This window comes from Phyllostomus hastatus, unplaced genomic scaffold, assembly GCF_019186645.2.
Source record: "Phyllostomus hastatus isolate PE091 unplaced genomic scaffold, TTU_PhHast_1.1 phas_contig_196, whole genome shotgun sequence".
NCBI lineage: Eukaryota > Metazoa > Chordata > Mammalia > Chiroptera > Phyllostomidae > Phyllostomus > Phyllostomus hastatus.
The window spans coordinates 42427770-42444379 of record NW_025333709.1 but is presented as its reverse complement, the minus strand read 5'-3'; the positions used below and the strand labels follow the sequence as shown (position 1 = coordinate 42444379).

The 16610-nt window shown below is 36.9% G+C and overlaps 1 pseudogene; it reads left to right on the top strand.

The window, feature by feature from the left end:
• The first annotated feature begins 4644 nt into the window (after positions 1-4644).
• The window catches only part of LOC123815721, a 33710-nt pseudogene continuing 21744 nt past the window's right edge, over positions 4645-16610 (top strand).

Here is a 16610-nt window from a genome sequence, read left to right as displayed (position 1 = left end):
TCATATATCACCAGAATGAGTACTATCTATATTCTTAAAACACAACATTTCTCCTGTGTGGCGTAGCTCAGTGGATTGAGCATGGGTTACGAACCAAAGTGTTGCAGGTTTGATTCCCACTCAGGGTACATGCCAAGGTTGCAGGCCATGACCCCCAGCAACCACACATTTCTGTTGAGAAATCAGTTCAAAATCTTATGTGAGCTCCCCTGCATATAAATACCTGCTTTTGTACTTCTACCTTTGAGATTATCTCTGTCTTTCAACTTTGGGATTTTAATTATGATGTGTTTGGGGTGGGCTTCTTTGGATTCATCTTGTTTGGAAATTTCTGCACTTCCTGGACTTACATGTTTTCTCCTTCCTTCATCACTTTAGGGAAGATTTCTGTCATTTTTTCACACAAGCTTTCAATTTGTTGCTCTCTCTTTTCTCCTCTGGCACCCACATCATGTAAATGTGTGCTTGATATTTTCCCAGAGTTCTTTATACTATTCTCACTTTTTGAAATTCTTTTTCTTTTTTGCTCTTCTGATTGAGTGTTTTCTTCTTTTTGTTTTCCAAATCTCTGATTTGATCTTCTTCTTAATCTTCTTTACTCTTCATTCTTTATAATGTATTCTTCATTGTAGTTAGTATATTCTTTATCTCTAACTGATTATTTTTTATGTTTTCTAGTTCTATTTTTATGTTTACTACTCTTTGCTGAAGTTCCAACTAAGTTTGTACTCTGTTTTCCTAAGTTTCCTAAGCATCCATATGAACAAAGTTTAAACTTTGCATCTGGTAAATTATTTGTCCCCATTTTGTTTAGTACATTTTCTGGAATTTTTTTCAATTTCTTTTATTGGTACATGCTTCTTTCTCTCCTAATTGTGGCATCCCTGTCTTTGTTTCCAGATCTTATGTAGAACTGCTCTATCTCCCAGGCTTGATAAAGTGGTCTTATATAGTAGGTATCCTTTGAGGTCCAGTGACACAGCCTCTACATTTACCTGGGTTGGGCACTCCAGGTGCACCCTCCTGTGTGAGACGTGTACACCCTCCTATTGAAGTTGATATTTGATTGCTGATGTCATGCTAATTGAAGATATTTACCCCAAGGCTGATTGACTACAAGGACTGGTTACTACCACCATTAAGGATTAGCTGTGCAGGGGGCCCACTCATGAAGCAGGAATTACTTCAGTAGGGCTCTGGTGTCTGCTGAGGCCACCCCTTCAGTGTCTCACTTGTGGAGATGGTTTGGCAATGCTTCATTGTGGCCTGAAGCTCTCCACCAGGTGCACTGGCTCTGGGTCCTCCTAGGAGATGCAGGCCAAGGTCATCACTGCCTGTGTTCTGGCTGGAGCCACCTGGCATGAGCTACAAAGGACTATGTAGATGGCTGGAACTGATGCTGGGCTTGGAGGTGGCCCAGAGAGGCCAAGCTGTGAACCAAGACCAGCTGCTGCTAGTGCCCAGCATGGGGCCACTTAACAAGTTATATAAAACACACCAAGGACAGATGCTGCTCATCTGAGAAATTTTAGGATAGTCAGAAGCATGAATCAGGACAGGCTGTTAGTATGGAAAAGCTATTGAAAAGGGCTTGGGATGGGCTTGGTCTCAAGGAATCACCAGGCCAAGGCTAAGAGTGTTAGTTAGCAAGATTGATGGAGACTCAGATATGGCACCTGCCTGCTGGCTCTGGGGAGAAGGCACAGAAACGGAACAATGGCCTTTGACAGCAATTCTGTCTAGGAGAAAGATGCTCTTCCAGCTCTCACCCTAATGCCAGACACTTCCGTTTCTCCCTGGATGTCCCTGGTGCCTTTTGAGCTGCTGCTACCCCAGTGTTGGAGCTCAGAGAGAGTGAATACAAGTAAGTTTGTGAGTTGGCCCTTTAAGATGAATACCTGGAATTCCAGGAGTGTTCTGTCTCACTCAGCAATAGTCCTCGCTAATTTTTGCAGCCAGAGGTTATGGAGACTTGTCTTCCTGGCACTGGCACCCTGGGCTGGGATCCTGGTGCGGCACTAAGTCCACTTGCTCCTCAGGGGAGACTTCTGCAGCTTGAGATATCCCTCCCAAATTTTATTTGCCACATGTGAGTGTGAGAGCAGCCCATTCCTTGTGTCTGCCCCTCTTATTAGTCTTGTTGTGGTTTCTTCTTTATATCCTTAGTTGTAGGTCTCTTCTGTTCAGCTAGATTTCAGATGTTGATGAATGATGGTTGCTCTGTAAATTACTGTCATGTGGCTGTCAGAGAATTAGGTACCACATTTACCTATGCCACAGTCTTGACCAGAAGCCCAACTAATGCTGCTTCAATTTCACTGCTAGTAATGAATCTATGTAAATTTTGTATTGGTTCTTGTTCAGCATTGGAATGTTACATACTTTAACAAATTCACCAGTTTCTTCTAGATTGTTGGGTTTCTTAGCATCTAATTGTAATATCTGTTAGTGGGTCTTTGTATTTCTGTGGTGTCAGTTGTAACTGCTCCTCTCTCTTTGATGATTTTATTTATTTGTTCATTTTTTTCTTTTGAGTTTGGCTGTATGTTTACCACTTCTGTTTCTTTAAAAGAAATATCCCTTAGCTTTATTGTTCTTTCAGTAGGTTTTTTCTTTTTCATTTATTTTTGCTCTGATCATAACTATTTCCTTCCTTCTGTTTACTCGGGATTTCATCTGTTCTTTTTCTAGTTCCATTAGATGTAAAGCTGGATTTTTTTATTTGGGATTTTTCTTGTTTCCTGAGGTCGGCCTGTATGCTATGAACTGCCCTCTTACAACTTCTTTGCTTCATCCCATAAATTTTCAAAAATTGTTTTCATTTAGATTTGTTATAAGGTGCTTTGGATTTCTTGTCTGATTTGCTTGTGATCCATTAGTTTGTTTAGTAGCATGTTGCTTAGTTTTCAGGTGTTCATTCCAGTTTCCTTCCTGTCGTTGATGTCTAGTTTTGTGCCATTGTAATCAGAAGAAATGCTCAATATAATTTCAGCCAAGGGAAATGTTTTGAGGCTTGTTTTGTGGCCTAATATGTGCTCTACTATAAACAATGTTCTCTGGGCACTTGAAAAAAATTTGCTGTGTATTTTGTGGATGAAATGTTCCATAAACGTGTATTATGTCAATCTGATCTAAAGTGACATTTTAAGCCATTCTTGTTTATTAATTTTCTAACTGGATGATCTACCAATTGATGTAATTTGGTATAAATATCCTACTATTATAGTATTACTTTGGATATCTCACTTGATGTTCATTAATAATTGCTTTATATATTCAGATACTCCTACGTTGGGTGTATAGATATTTACAAATGCTACATTCTCTACTTCAGTTGACCACTTTATAATTATGTGCTGTCCTTTGTCTTTATTTTAAATTTTTGTTTTACAATCTACTTAGTCTGTTATAAGCAATGCTACTTCAGCTCTGTGTCTATTTCTGTTTGCATGGAATATCTTTTTTCATCTCTCCATTTTCTGGCTATGTGTCTTTGAATTTGCAGTGTCTCTTGTAAGCAGCATATTGATAAAGCAAGTGTTTTTAATCCATTCAGTTACACTATGTCTTTTAAAAAACATGTATCCTCACCCAAGGACCCTTTTTTATTGCTTTTAGGGAAACAGAAAGGGAGAGAAAGAGGGAGAGAGAGAAAGAGAAACATCAATGTGAGAGAGATACATTGGCCAGTTACCTCCTCATATGTGCCTCAACTGAGAATCGAACTTGCATCTTGGGTATGTGCCATGACTGGGAATCAAACCCACAAACTTTTGGTCTATGGGACAATGCTCCAACCAACTGAGCCACACCACCCAGTGTACACTATGCCTTTTTATTGGACTATAAGTCACATTTAAATTTAAACTAATCATTTATAGCTATGTACCTATTGCCATTTTGTTAATCATTTTTGTTGTTATAGTAATTCTCTGTTCTTTTCTTCTCTTAATCTCTTTGTGGTTTGATGCTTGTCTGCATTGATTTGCATGTATTCCTTTCTTTGTTCTTTGTATCCTTTTTTTAGGGTTTTGTTTTGTAGTTATCACAAAGTTTATTTATACCCTTCTATATCTAGAGCAGTCCATTTTAAGCTAGTATGCATTTAAGTTCAAATACATTCTGTAAGAATTATTGTTTACTTTCTCTTCCGCATTTTCTTTTTGACATCATCTTTTTCTTATTTCTGAGTTGTGCATCCTCTAACTAATTATTGTATGTTGACTGGGGTTACATACATTTATTTCTTTGACCTTCATACTAGATTTTTAAATATCAGATTTGCCATATTTATTAAATATACCTGTGATTTTTTTTTCTTTTTTTGTATTTCCATGTTTCTGGTTATGCCCTTTCCTTTTCTACTTATGATAAGAGCCTTTAAGTAAAAATGACAGACTTACACATACAAGGTTGTTGTCAGCACTTATAATCATAGAACAAATATTAAATCCACTTGTTTAAAAACAAGATCATCTACATTAGGTTTTCCAACTTCTCTGTGAGTGCTCTGATATGTATATGAGGATGCTATACTTACTTTGAGGTGTAGAAATTATATTTTAACTTCCAGGTTGATTAGGAAGTTAAAATATAAACAGCTCCTTAGATAAACACGAGCAATGACAAAAGGGATCAGCAGTTTGGAAGCAAGCATGTGTTCCAGCAGGATGCCTATGAAATGGATTTCAGTTCTTCTGCTGCTACCGCTGAGTTGTCAGTTCAGCCCTGGGAGTTGTGGAAAGGTGCTGGTGTGGCCCACTGAATACAGCCATTGGATCAATATGAAGGCCATCCTGGATGAACTTGTCCAGAGAGGTCATGAAGTGACTGTTCTGACACATGCAGCTTCAATTCTTGTTGATCCCAATAAACCATCTGCTATTAAATTTGAGATTTATCCTACATCTTTTAAAAAAGATGACTTTGAGAAGCTTTTTGTGCAGCTGATCTCTAAATGGACATATATACCTAAAGATACATTTTGGACTTATTTTTCACTAATTGAAGAAATACTTTTGGAATTCGGTGATTCTATTCTAAAGCTCTGTAAAGGTGTAGTTTTGAACAAGAAACTTATGACAAAACTACAGCAAGAAAAGTTTGATGTCGTTCTTGCAGATGCTGTGGGACCCTGTGGTGAACTGCTGGCTGAGCTACTTAACATACCTCTTGTGTACAGTCTCCGCTTCTTTCCTGGCTTTATAGTTGAAAAGCAGAGTGGAGGACTTCCAATCCCTCCATCCTACGTGCCTATTATCTTGTCAGAATTAAGTGATCAAATGACATTCATCGAGAGGGTAAAAAATATGTTGTATGTGCTTTATTTTGATTTCTGGTTTCAAATGTTTCATGAGGACTGGGATCAATTTTATAGCGAAGTACTAGGTAAGTTATGTTTTTATTTGGTAGTATGAAATTCTAACTTTCTCAATGCCTTGGAAGGTGAGTTTGCCTAAATATTAAGTGTCATATAAGTGAAATGGTGGAATAAAATTATAAATTGATCTCTCATTGTCACAAATATTATGGAAATGCTTAAATTATAAGATCAGTGAAGAATTGTCTCCTCTTATATACTTTAGTTTTATTTACAACTGAACTATTTTGCCATATTACCTGAAGGATTCTTTCATGATATAGTGACTCTATCTCAGGCAGAGGAACATATAATTTGGGGTTTCTAATGATTTCCCATCCCTTCACTAAGAACTTAGAATTCATCCAATTAAACATCTTAAAAAATGTTGAAAAATGGACATTTAAGTCAGTAAACTATTGGGATGGGAGAAATGTTTATTCATTATTAAAATAAAATAAAAGACACATTTTTCTTTTTCACCAATAACTTTATTTTTTCTCTTTTTAATTGCTGTTCAAGTACCATTTACTAGTACTGTTTACACTTTCACAACATGACTCTTCCCAACACCAGCCATCCTCACCTCCCACCCTCAATCCTACCACCCTTTGGTTTTCTCCATGTGTCCTTTATATAGGTTTTTTGACGAACTTTCCCCTTTCTCTTCCCCCCCCCCCACCATTATCTCCTCAAACCTCTTTCTGGTTACTATCATTTTGTTCTTTATTGCAATGTGTCTGGTTGTATATTGCTTGCTTGGTTTTTTGCTGCTTAGGCTCCACTTACAGATGATATCACACAGTATTTGCATTTCACCATGTGGTTTATTTCACTTAGTATAATGCTCTCCAGTACCATCCTTGCTATCACAAAGGGTAGGATCTCCTTTCTATCTGCTGTGTAGTATCCCATCGTGTAAATGTTCAACAGCTTTTTGAACCACTCATTTATGAACTGGCACCTAGGCTGCTTCTAGCACTTGGCTGTTATAAATTGTGCTGCTATGAACATTGGGGTGCATAAGTTCTTTTGAATTGGTGTTTCAAATTCTTTTGAATTGGTGTTTCAGGTTTCAGATTCCTAGGGTATAATCCCAGCAGTGAAATTGCAGGGTCAAAAGGCAGTTCCATTTTTAGTTGTCTGAGGAAATTCGATACTGTTTTCCACAGTGGCTGCACCAGTCTGCATTTCCACCAACAGTGTACTAGGGTTCCCTTTTCTCCATAGCCCTGCCAGCACTTGTTGTTTGTTGATTTGGATATGATGGTCATTTTGACCAGTGTGAAATGGTATCTCATTGTGGCTTTAATTAGCATCTCTCTGATAGCTAGTAATGCTTAGCATCTTTTCATATGTCTCTGGACCCTCTGTATGCCCTTCTCAGAGAAGTGTCTGTTCAAGTCCTTTGCCCATTTTTAATTAGATTGTTGGTCTTCCTGGAGTGGAGTTGTGTGAGTTCTTTATATATTTTTGGAGATCAAACCCTTGTTCAAGGTATCATTTACAAATATATTTTCCCATATGGTTGGCTCCCTTTTCCTTTTGCTGGTATTTTCTGTAGCCATGCAGAATCTTTTTATTTTGATGAAGTTCCATTTGTTAACTCTTTCATTATGTCCTATGTTCTAAGGGACTTATCGGTGAAAATATTGCTGCATGGAATGTCAGATTTTTTCTGCCTACATTCTCCTCTAGGACTCTTATGGTATCACAACTTGTTTTTAAGTCTTCTCTGCATCTTGAGTTTGGGTTTTGTTTTGTTTTTTTTTTTTTTTTGTATGTGGGTTAACTTGGTGATCAAGTGTCTTTCTTTCTTTTTTTTTTTTTTTGCATGTACCTATCCAGATATCCCAGCATAGTTTGTTGAACAGGTTATTTTTACTCCATTTTATATTTCTGACCGTTTTCTTGATTATTAATTGACCATAGAGATTTCATTTTATTCCTGGCCTCTCTATTGTGTTCCAGTGATCTATGTGTCTGTTGTTATGCCAGTACCAGAGTGTTTTGATTTCTGAGGCCATGTCATATAGTTTGATGTCAAGTATTCTGATCCCTCCCCCTTTGTTCTTTCTCAAAATTGTTGCAGCTATTTGGGGTCATTTATGGTTCCATATAAATTTCTGAAATGTTTGTTCTGTATGTGTGAATACGTCATTGGTATTCTAATAGGGATTGCATTGAATCTATAAATTCTTTTGGGTAATATGGACAATTTGCTGATATTGATTATTCCAATCCATGAACATGGTATATGCTTCCATTTAGTTGTGTCTTCCTTAATAGCTTTCTTCAATGCTGTGCAGTTTTCTGAGTACAGATCTTTCACCTCCTTATTAAGGATTATTCCTAAATATTTTATTTTTTTCTTATTGCTATAGGAAATGTTTTTTTTTTCCCTGATTTCTAATTCTGATCTTTCATTATTGGTGTAGAAAAATGCCTTTGATTTCTGAATATTGACTTGGAACCCTGCTGTTTTGCCAAATTTGTTTATAAGCTTGAGTGGGGGTTTTTTTTGTGGAGTGTAAAGGGTTTTCTATGTACACAATCATATCATCTGCAAACAGTGACCGTTTTACTTCCTCTTTTCCAATTCAGATGCCCTTTCCTTCTTTTTCTTATCTGATCAGTGTGACTAGGATTTCCAATACCTTGTTGAATAGAAATGGTGAAAGCAGACATCCTTGTCTTGTTCCTGATCTTAGTGGGAAAGCTTTCAGTTTTTGCCCATGGAGTATGGTGGATGTTGGCTGTAGTTCTCTAGTTATAAGGCCTTAATTATATTAAGGAATGCTCCCTCTCCTCTCACTTTGCTGATGGTTTTTATCATAAATGGGTGCTGTGATTATCAAATGCTTTTTCTGCATCTATTGATATGATCATGTGATTTTTGTCTATCCTTTTGGTTCATGTGATGTATTAAGATTATTGATTTGTAAATATTGTACAATCCTCACATCCTTGGAATGACTCCCACCTGGATGTATTGCTGGATGTGGTTTCCCAATATTTGGTTGAGGATTTTAGTATCTATGTTCATCAGCAATGTTGGCCTGTAGATTTCTTTCTTCATTTTGACTTTATCAGGTTTTGGATTAGGATGATGCTGGATTCATAAAAAGACTTTGGGAGCCGTTGCTCTTCTTGGATTTTTTGGAATAGTCTGTGAAGGACAGGGTTAAGCTCTTCCTTATATATATATTTTTAAATTCTCTCATGAAACCATCCTGTCCAGGGCTTTTGTGTGCCTGGAGTTTTTTGATTACTGCTTCTATTTTCCCAGTTGTGATAACTCTATTCAAGGCTTTCTGCTTCTTCTTCATTGCATTTTGAAAGATTATATTTTTCTGGAAATTTGTCCATTTTACCCAGGTTTTCCAAGTTCTTGTCATACAGTTCTTCATAATAATTTCTTACAATCCTTTTTATCTTTCAGTTATTGGTTATAATCTCTCCTCTTTCATTTCTGATTGTGTGTATTTGGATTCTCTTTTATTCTTGATGAGTCTGCTTAAAGTGTTCTCCATTTTGTTTATCTTTTCAAAAAACAAGCTCCAGGATTTATTGATCCTTAGAATTGTTCTTTTAGCCTTTATGTCATTCATGTCTGCTCTGATCTTTGTTATTTCCTTGCTTCTACTCATTCTGGGGTTTGTTTGTTGTTCTTTCTTCAGTTCTTTTAGATGTAGGTTTAGGTTGTTTATTGGAAATGTTTCTATCTCTTTTAGGTAGGCCTGTATCACTATGAACTTCCTTCTCAGGACTGCTTTTGCTGTGACCCATAAACTTTGGATTGTTGTGAGTTTATTTTCATTTGTTTCCAGAACTTTTTGGTTTCTTCCTTAATCTCATTAACCCATTCATTATTGAATAGCGTGATGGTCAATATCCATGAATTTGAGTGTTTTTGAGTTTTTTCCTTGAGGTTGGTCTCTAGTTTCAGCACCTTGTAGTCCAAGAAAACATTTGAAATGACTTCAATATTTTTTAATTTGTTGGGGCATGTTTTGTGTAAATTCTAAATTTCTTAGTGCCTTGTAAGGTGAGTTTACATAAACATTAAGTGTTATATAAGTAAAATGATGAAATAAAATTCTAAATCGATCTCTCATTCTCACAAATATTATGGAAATGCTTAAATTATAGGATCATTGAAGAATTGCCTCCCCTTATACACTTCAGTTTGATTTAAAAACTGAACTATTTTGCCATATTACCTGAAGGATTCTTTCATGATGAAGTGGCTCTATCTCAGACACACAAACATATAATTTAGGGTTTCTAATGATTTCACATCCTTTCACTAAGGACTTATAATTCATCCATTTAAACATTTAAAAATTTGTTGAAATTTGATGTAAGTCAGTGAACTATTGGGTTGGTATAAACAGTCACTCATTATTAAAGTACAAATAAAATACACATTTTTCTTTTTCACCAATAACTTTATTTTTCTCTCTTTTTTGTTGTTCTTCAAGTACCATTGTTTACATTTTCCCAACACCACTCCTCCTGATGCCAGCCACCCTCACCTCCCACTGTTTCTATCACCCTTTGGTTTTCTCCATGTGTCCTTTATACATGTTTTTGATGACCCTTCCCTCTTCCATCCTTGTTATCTCCTGCCACCTCTGTCTGGTTACTGTCAGTTTGTTCTTTATTTCAGTGTCTCTGGTTATATTTCCCTTGCTTTTTCTTTTGTTGATTAGGTTCCACTTACAGATGAGATCATATGGTATTTGTCTTTCACCATCTAGCTTATTTCACATAGCATAATATTCTCCAGTTCCATCCATGCTGTCTCAAGGGTAGGAGCTCCTTCTTTCTTTCTGCTGCATAGTATTCCACTGTGTAAATGTGCAATAGTTTTTGATCCACTCATTTACTGATGGGCACTTATGCTGCTTCCAGCACTTGACTATTATAAATTGTGCTGCTATGAACATTGGGGTGCATAAGTTCTTTTGAATTGGTGTTTCAGGACCCTTAGGGTAAAATCCCAGCAGTGGAATTGCTGTATCAAAAGGGAGTTCCATTTTTAGTTGTCTGAGGAAATTCTATACTGTTTTCCACAGTGGCTGCACCAGTCTGCAATCCCACCAACAGTGCATTAGGTTTCCCTTTTCTCTACAACCTCTCCAACACTTGTTCTTTCTTGATTTGTTTCTGATGGCCATTTTCACCTGTGTGAAGTAGTATCTCATTGTGGTTTTAATTTGCATCTCTCTGATGGCTAGTGATGCTGAGCATCTTTTCATATGTCTCTGGCCCCTCTTTATATCCTCCTTGGAGAAGTGCTATTCAGGTCCTTTGCTCATTTTTAATTGGGTTGTTTATCTTCCTGGAATGGCGTGTGAGTTCTTTATATACTTTTGGATATCAAACCCTTGTCCAAGGTACCATTTGCAAATGTATTTTTTTCATACAATTGGTGCCTTTTTAATTTTGCTGAGGTTTTCTTTAGCTCTACAGAAGGTTTTTGTTTTGATGAAGTCCCACTTGTTGTTTTTCATTTATGTCCCTTGTCCTAAGGGACATATTGGTGAAAATATTGTTGCATGGAATATCTAATATTTTCCTGCCTATATTCTCCTCTAGAACTTTTATGGTATCATGAGCTATGTTTAAATCTTCTATCCATCTTGAGGGTTTGTTTTTTTTTGTATATGGTTTAACTTGGTGATCAAGTTTAATTTTTCACATGTAGAGATCTAGATCTCCCAACATCATTTGTTGAAGAAGCTATTTTTACTCCATTTTATGTTTCTGACCTCTTTGTTGACTATTAATTGACCATAAAGACTTTGTTTTTTTTCTGAGCTCTCTATTCTATTCCATTGATCTATGTGTCAGTTCTTAGGCCAGAACTAGACTGTTCTGATTTTTGAGGCCATGCAATATAGTTTGATGTCAGTCATTCTGATCCCTCCCATTTTGTTTTTCTTTCTCCAAATTTCTGAAGCTATTCAGGGTCATTTATGGTTCCATATAAATTACTGAAATGTTTGTTCTATATGTGTGAAATATGTTTGGTAGTTTAATAGGGATTGCATTGAATATATGAACTGTTTTCGGTTGTACTGACATTTTGATGATGTTAATTCTTCCAATCCATGAACATGGTATATACTTCCATTTGTTTCTGTCTTTCCTAACTTCTTTCATCAGTGTTGTGTGGTTTTCTGAGTAGAGGTCTTTTACCTCCTTGGTTAGGTTTATTCTGATGTATTTTATTTTTCTGGATGCTATAGGAAATGGAAATTTTTTCCTGATTTCTGATTCTGATATTTCATTGTTGGTGTACAAAAATGCCTTTGATTTCTGAATATTGATCTTGTATCCCGCTGTTTTGCCAAATTCACTTATTAGGTCAAATAGGTTTTTTCTGGTGTCTACATGATTTTCTAGATAGACCCTAAATTCATCTCCAAATAATGACAGTTTTGCTTCCTCCTTTCAAATTTGGATGACTTTTTTTTTCTTTTCTGATCACTGTTTTGAATGCTAGGACACTCAATACAATGTTAAATAGGAGTGGTGAAAGCAGACATCTTTGTCTCATTCCTGATCTTAGTGGGAAAATTTTTCATTTTTGCCCAATGAGTATGATGTTGGCTGTAAGTCTGTCATATATGGCCTTCATTATGTTGAGGAATGCTCCTTCTATTCCCACTTTGCTGATTGTTCTTAATGTAAATGAGTGCTGTACCTTATCAAATGCTTTTTTCTGCATTTATTGATATGATCATGTGATTTTTGTCTTTCCCTTTGTTTATGTGGTATATTATTTTTATTGATTTGTGGCTATTGCACATCCTTGCATCCCTGGGATGAATCCCACTTGATCATGGTGTATGATCTTTTTAATTTATTGCTGGATGTGGTTTGCCAATAATTTGTTGAGGATTCTAGCATCTATGTTCACCAGTGATATTGGTCTGTAGTTTTCCTTCTTTGTTGTGTCTGTATCTGTTTTTGAGATTAGGATGATGCTGGCTTCATAAAAACAGTTTGGGACCCTTTGCTCTTTTTGGATTTTTTGTAATAGTCTGTGAAGGATGGGGGTAAGCACTTTCTTAAATATTTTGTAAAATTCTCTCATGAAACCATCCTGTCCAGGGCTTTTGTGTGCCAGCAATGTTTCAATTACTGCTTCTGTTTTGCCAGCTGTTATCAGTCTGTTCAAAGCTTTCTGCTTCTTCTTCATTCAGTTTTGGAAGACTATTTTTCTAGAAATTTGTCCATTTTACCCAGGTTTTCCAATTTCTTGGTATATAGTTCTTCATATTAATTTCTTATAATTCTTTGTATCTCTGAGTTTTTGCTTGTACTCTCTCCTCTTTCACTTCTGATTTTGTTTATCTGGGTTCTCTTTCTTTCATTCTTGATGAGTCTGCTTAAAGGCTTCTCAATTTTATTTATCTTTTCAAAGAACAAGCTCCAGGATTTATTGATCCTTAGAAATGCTCCTTTAGAATCTATATCATTCAAGTCTGCTCTGATCTTGGTTATTTCCTTGCTTCTACTCATTCCTGACTTTGTCTGTTGTTTCTCCAGTTCTTGTAGGTGTAGGGTTAGGTTGTTTATTGGAAATGTTTCTATCTCTTTTAGGCAGGCTTGTATCGCTATGAACTTTCTTCTCAGAACTGCCTTTGCTGTGTCCCCTAAGTTTTAGACTGTAGTGAGATCATTTTCATCTCTCTCCAGAAACCTTCTGGTTTCTTCCTTGATCTCATTATTCACCCATTCATTGTTTAACAGTGTGCTATTCAATGTCCATGAATTTGAATGTTTGGGTTTTTTTTTTCTTTGAGGTTGGTTTCTAGTTTCAGTCCCTTGTTGCCTGAGAAAACACTTGAAATGATTTCAATATTCTTGAATTTGTTAGGGCATATTTTGTGTCTTAATTCAGTCTATCTTTGAAAATGTTTCATGGGCATTTGAAAAGATCTATCATTTGTTGACAGTGGAGTGTTAAAATCCCGTAATATATATGTGTTGCTATGTACATCTTTCTTGAAGATCTCCAAGATTTTCCTGATACCTTTGGGTGCTCCTATGATGGGTGCCTTTATGTTTATAATGTTTGTCTTCATCATGGATTCTTCCCTTGGGTATTATGAAGTGTCCTTCTCTTTTTTTTTTTTTTTTGGTCCTTGCTTTGAAGTCTGTTTTGTCTGATATAAGTATTGCTACCCCAACTTTTTTCTTGTCCATTTCCTTGGAATATTTTATTCCAACCCTTCACTTTTAGTCTGTGTAGGACTTTTGTTCTGAAGAGGGTCTGCTGTAGGCAGCATGTGTGTGGGTCATGATTTTTTGTCCATTCAGCTACCCTATGTCTTTTGATTGGAGCATTTAATCTATTTACATTTAAAGGTATTATCGGTAGCTACTTATTCATTGTTATTTTACTCTCTTTGTACCTGTGTTCCTCTCCCTCACTCTTTTTATTCCTATTCCTTTTCTTAAAGCAGTTCCATTAGCACCTCTTAAAGAGCTGGTTTGGAGGGGGTATATTCTTTGAGGTTTCTTTTGTCCAGGAAGCTCCTTATTTGGCCTTCCATTTTAATTCAGAGCCTTGCTGGGTTGAGTAGTCTTTGTTGCAGGCCTAGCTTTTCATTACTTGGAATATTTCTTGCCATTCCTTCTGGCTTGGAGCATTACCATTGAGAAGGCAGCTGCTAGCCTGATAAGGGCCCCCTTGTATGTTACATCCTCTTCCTCTCCTGCTGACTTTAAGATTTTCTCTTTGTATTTGAATTTTGCCATTTTGATTATCATGTGTCTTAGAGTGGGCCTCTTTGGGTTCCTTTTGATTGAGACCCTCTTTACTTCTGGGATTTGTGTTACTTTTCTCTCATCAAATTAAGGAAGTTTTCCATCATTACTTTTCAACAGGTTTTCCATCCCTTGCTCCTCTTCTTTTGTTTCAGGTATCCTTTTTATATCAATATGATTATATTTCATGTTGTCCTAAATTTTCTTGAACCCCCTTTTTGAGTCTTTTCCTTTTCTTGCTCTTTCCGGGAGTTATTTTCTACCTTGTCCTCTAGCTTGTTGATTCAATCCTCTGCTTCATCTAGCCTGATTTTGATTCTTTCTACTCTGTTCTTCAATTCAAAAATTGTATTCTTCATTTCCTCTTGGCTCCTGTTGACTGTTTCTATGTCCTTTTCCATGATGGTGTGATTTTCAGTAAGTTAAATGTAGCTTCCCTGTAGGTTTTGATAATTCTCAATGAGCTCATTGAGCTTCCTTATAACCATTGTTTTGAACTCAATATCTGATAGTTTCATTACCTCTATTTCATTAAGCACTCTTCCTGAGGATTCTTCCTTTCCTTCATTTGGGTATTTTTTGTTTTCCCATTATTTGTGAAATTTTTTTCGTTTGCCTCTGCTTCTTAAAATAACCTGTTTTGACTCTCTGAGTGGTTTGGGTGAACTTCTACAGTGGGAGACCACCAAGATTCAATGGTGCAGTCTCCTTGATATCCTGAACTTGACGCTCTTGTGATGAGCTTTATGCCATTTATGTTGGCTCTTGAGATGTAATTCAGTATTGATTGTTGTTGAGTCAGTCTTTGGTGAGTCCTTCCCTCTTCCTGGTTGACTAAGGGTCATTGTGCCCACCATATGTTGCATGCTGTTGTGCAGGTACTGCCAAACAAAACCGCAACACAGGGAACAAAACCACACCCCCTAAAATATCTACCCCCGCAGACATCCCACTGTCAACACCAAATGACCCAGTTGATAAGGGAGTACAGAGATTAAGACTATTATAAGAAAGGAGAGAAATAAACTGCAGTATAAAATCTAGTGACTTAATATGTACAAACTTGATGGATAAGAAATGAATGTTAAAAAGCTATGCAGGAAAGAAAATATCACTAATCATGGAGAAGACCACAGTGGATTTCCGCTTCGTACCTCTAGTATTTACCACTGTTTTTCCTTTCTGGATCCACCTCTGGTGATATAAGATATTGACCCCATCTGACCTTAGATAGCCTCTTTGAGATTTCCAGGGATCTACTGTCCCTTTCTATGTCCTTCAATTGTTAATCTAGTCATTCTACACTCAGCAGTCAGGCTTATGTCCCGTAAGGAAGGGCAGAATTCCTCCTGGTGTTGGGGCTAATGTTCCTCCACATGCTCTTGCTGCTCAGAGGGGAGTGGTCTCTCTGAGTACATTGGCTGCTGCAGTATAGGGAATGACTCAGCATGGGGATCCCAGCAGATACTTTCTCAGTTCTCTCCCCAAAGCTTTTGTCCCAAGTATCTCCTCGGACATCTCTAGCCCACTCTGCCCGTCACCTTTGCCAGAGCCCTGGGTAAGTGGCTACAAATGAAAGTTTGTGTGTTGGCTTTTTAAATGGGTCTTTTGAATCTCCATCCATCCATCTCTGCCATATAGCAACCTTGCTGCTTTTTACTCCTGGTTGTTACCTGTATACTTTTTTTTCTCTAGTGCTCTAGTCTGGAGATCACAGCTTAGGGATTAGACCCTGCACTTCTCAGAGAATCCAACCAGTTGCTTCATTATCCCTCTAGCACTGCCACCTGTGGGCACCCAGTCAGCCTTATTGAGTCACCATCACAGTCCTTATCAGTCAGTTAATGCTGAAGATAATTCTTCTCTCAGTCCAAAGTTATAAGGCTTCTCTCTCACTACTGTTTAGTTATTTGTTCTGGGTGATTTCTCCACAATAGAGTTTTAATTCCAGATTGGTCAGTATGGTTTCCATTCATTCTTCCACCATCATGCCTCTTCCTCACCCATAACTTTACTTAATAATGTATTCACCATTTTGTTCCACTACCTTCTGCCATTTTCAGGCAACTTCATAATTCCATCTCCCCAATACTTTTTATCTTTTTGAGCAAAGAACTGTTCTATTCACCTTGTGCAGTCTTCCAAGTAACTGAATTTTTTTCCATTAGTAGAATTTTGTGAAGACCTAAATAAATGGAAATCTGAAAGTGCAATGTCTGGTGAATATGGCAGATGAATCAGTACTTCCCAGCCAAACTGTAAAGTTTCTGCCTGGTCATCAAAGAAACGTGTGTTCTTGCATTATCTTGATGGAAGATATTGTGTTCTCTGTTGAGTAATTCTGGATGCTTTTCATTAAGTGCTGCTTTCAGTTGATCTAACAGGGAGTAGTACTTGCTGGAATTAATCATTTGGTTTTTCTGGAAGGAGCTCACAATAGAGGATTCCCTTCCAATCTCACCAT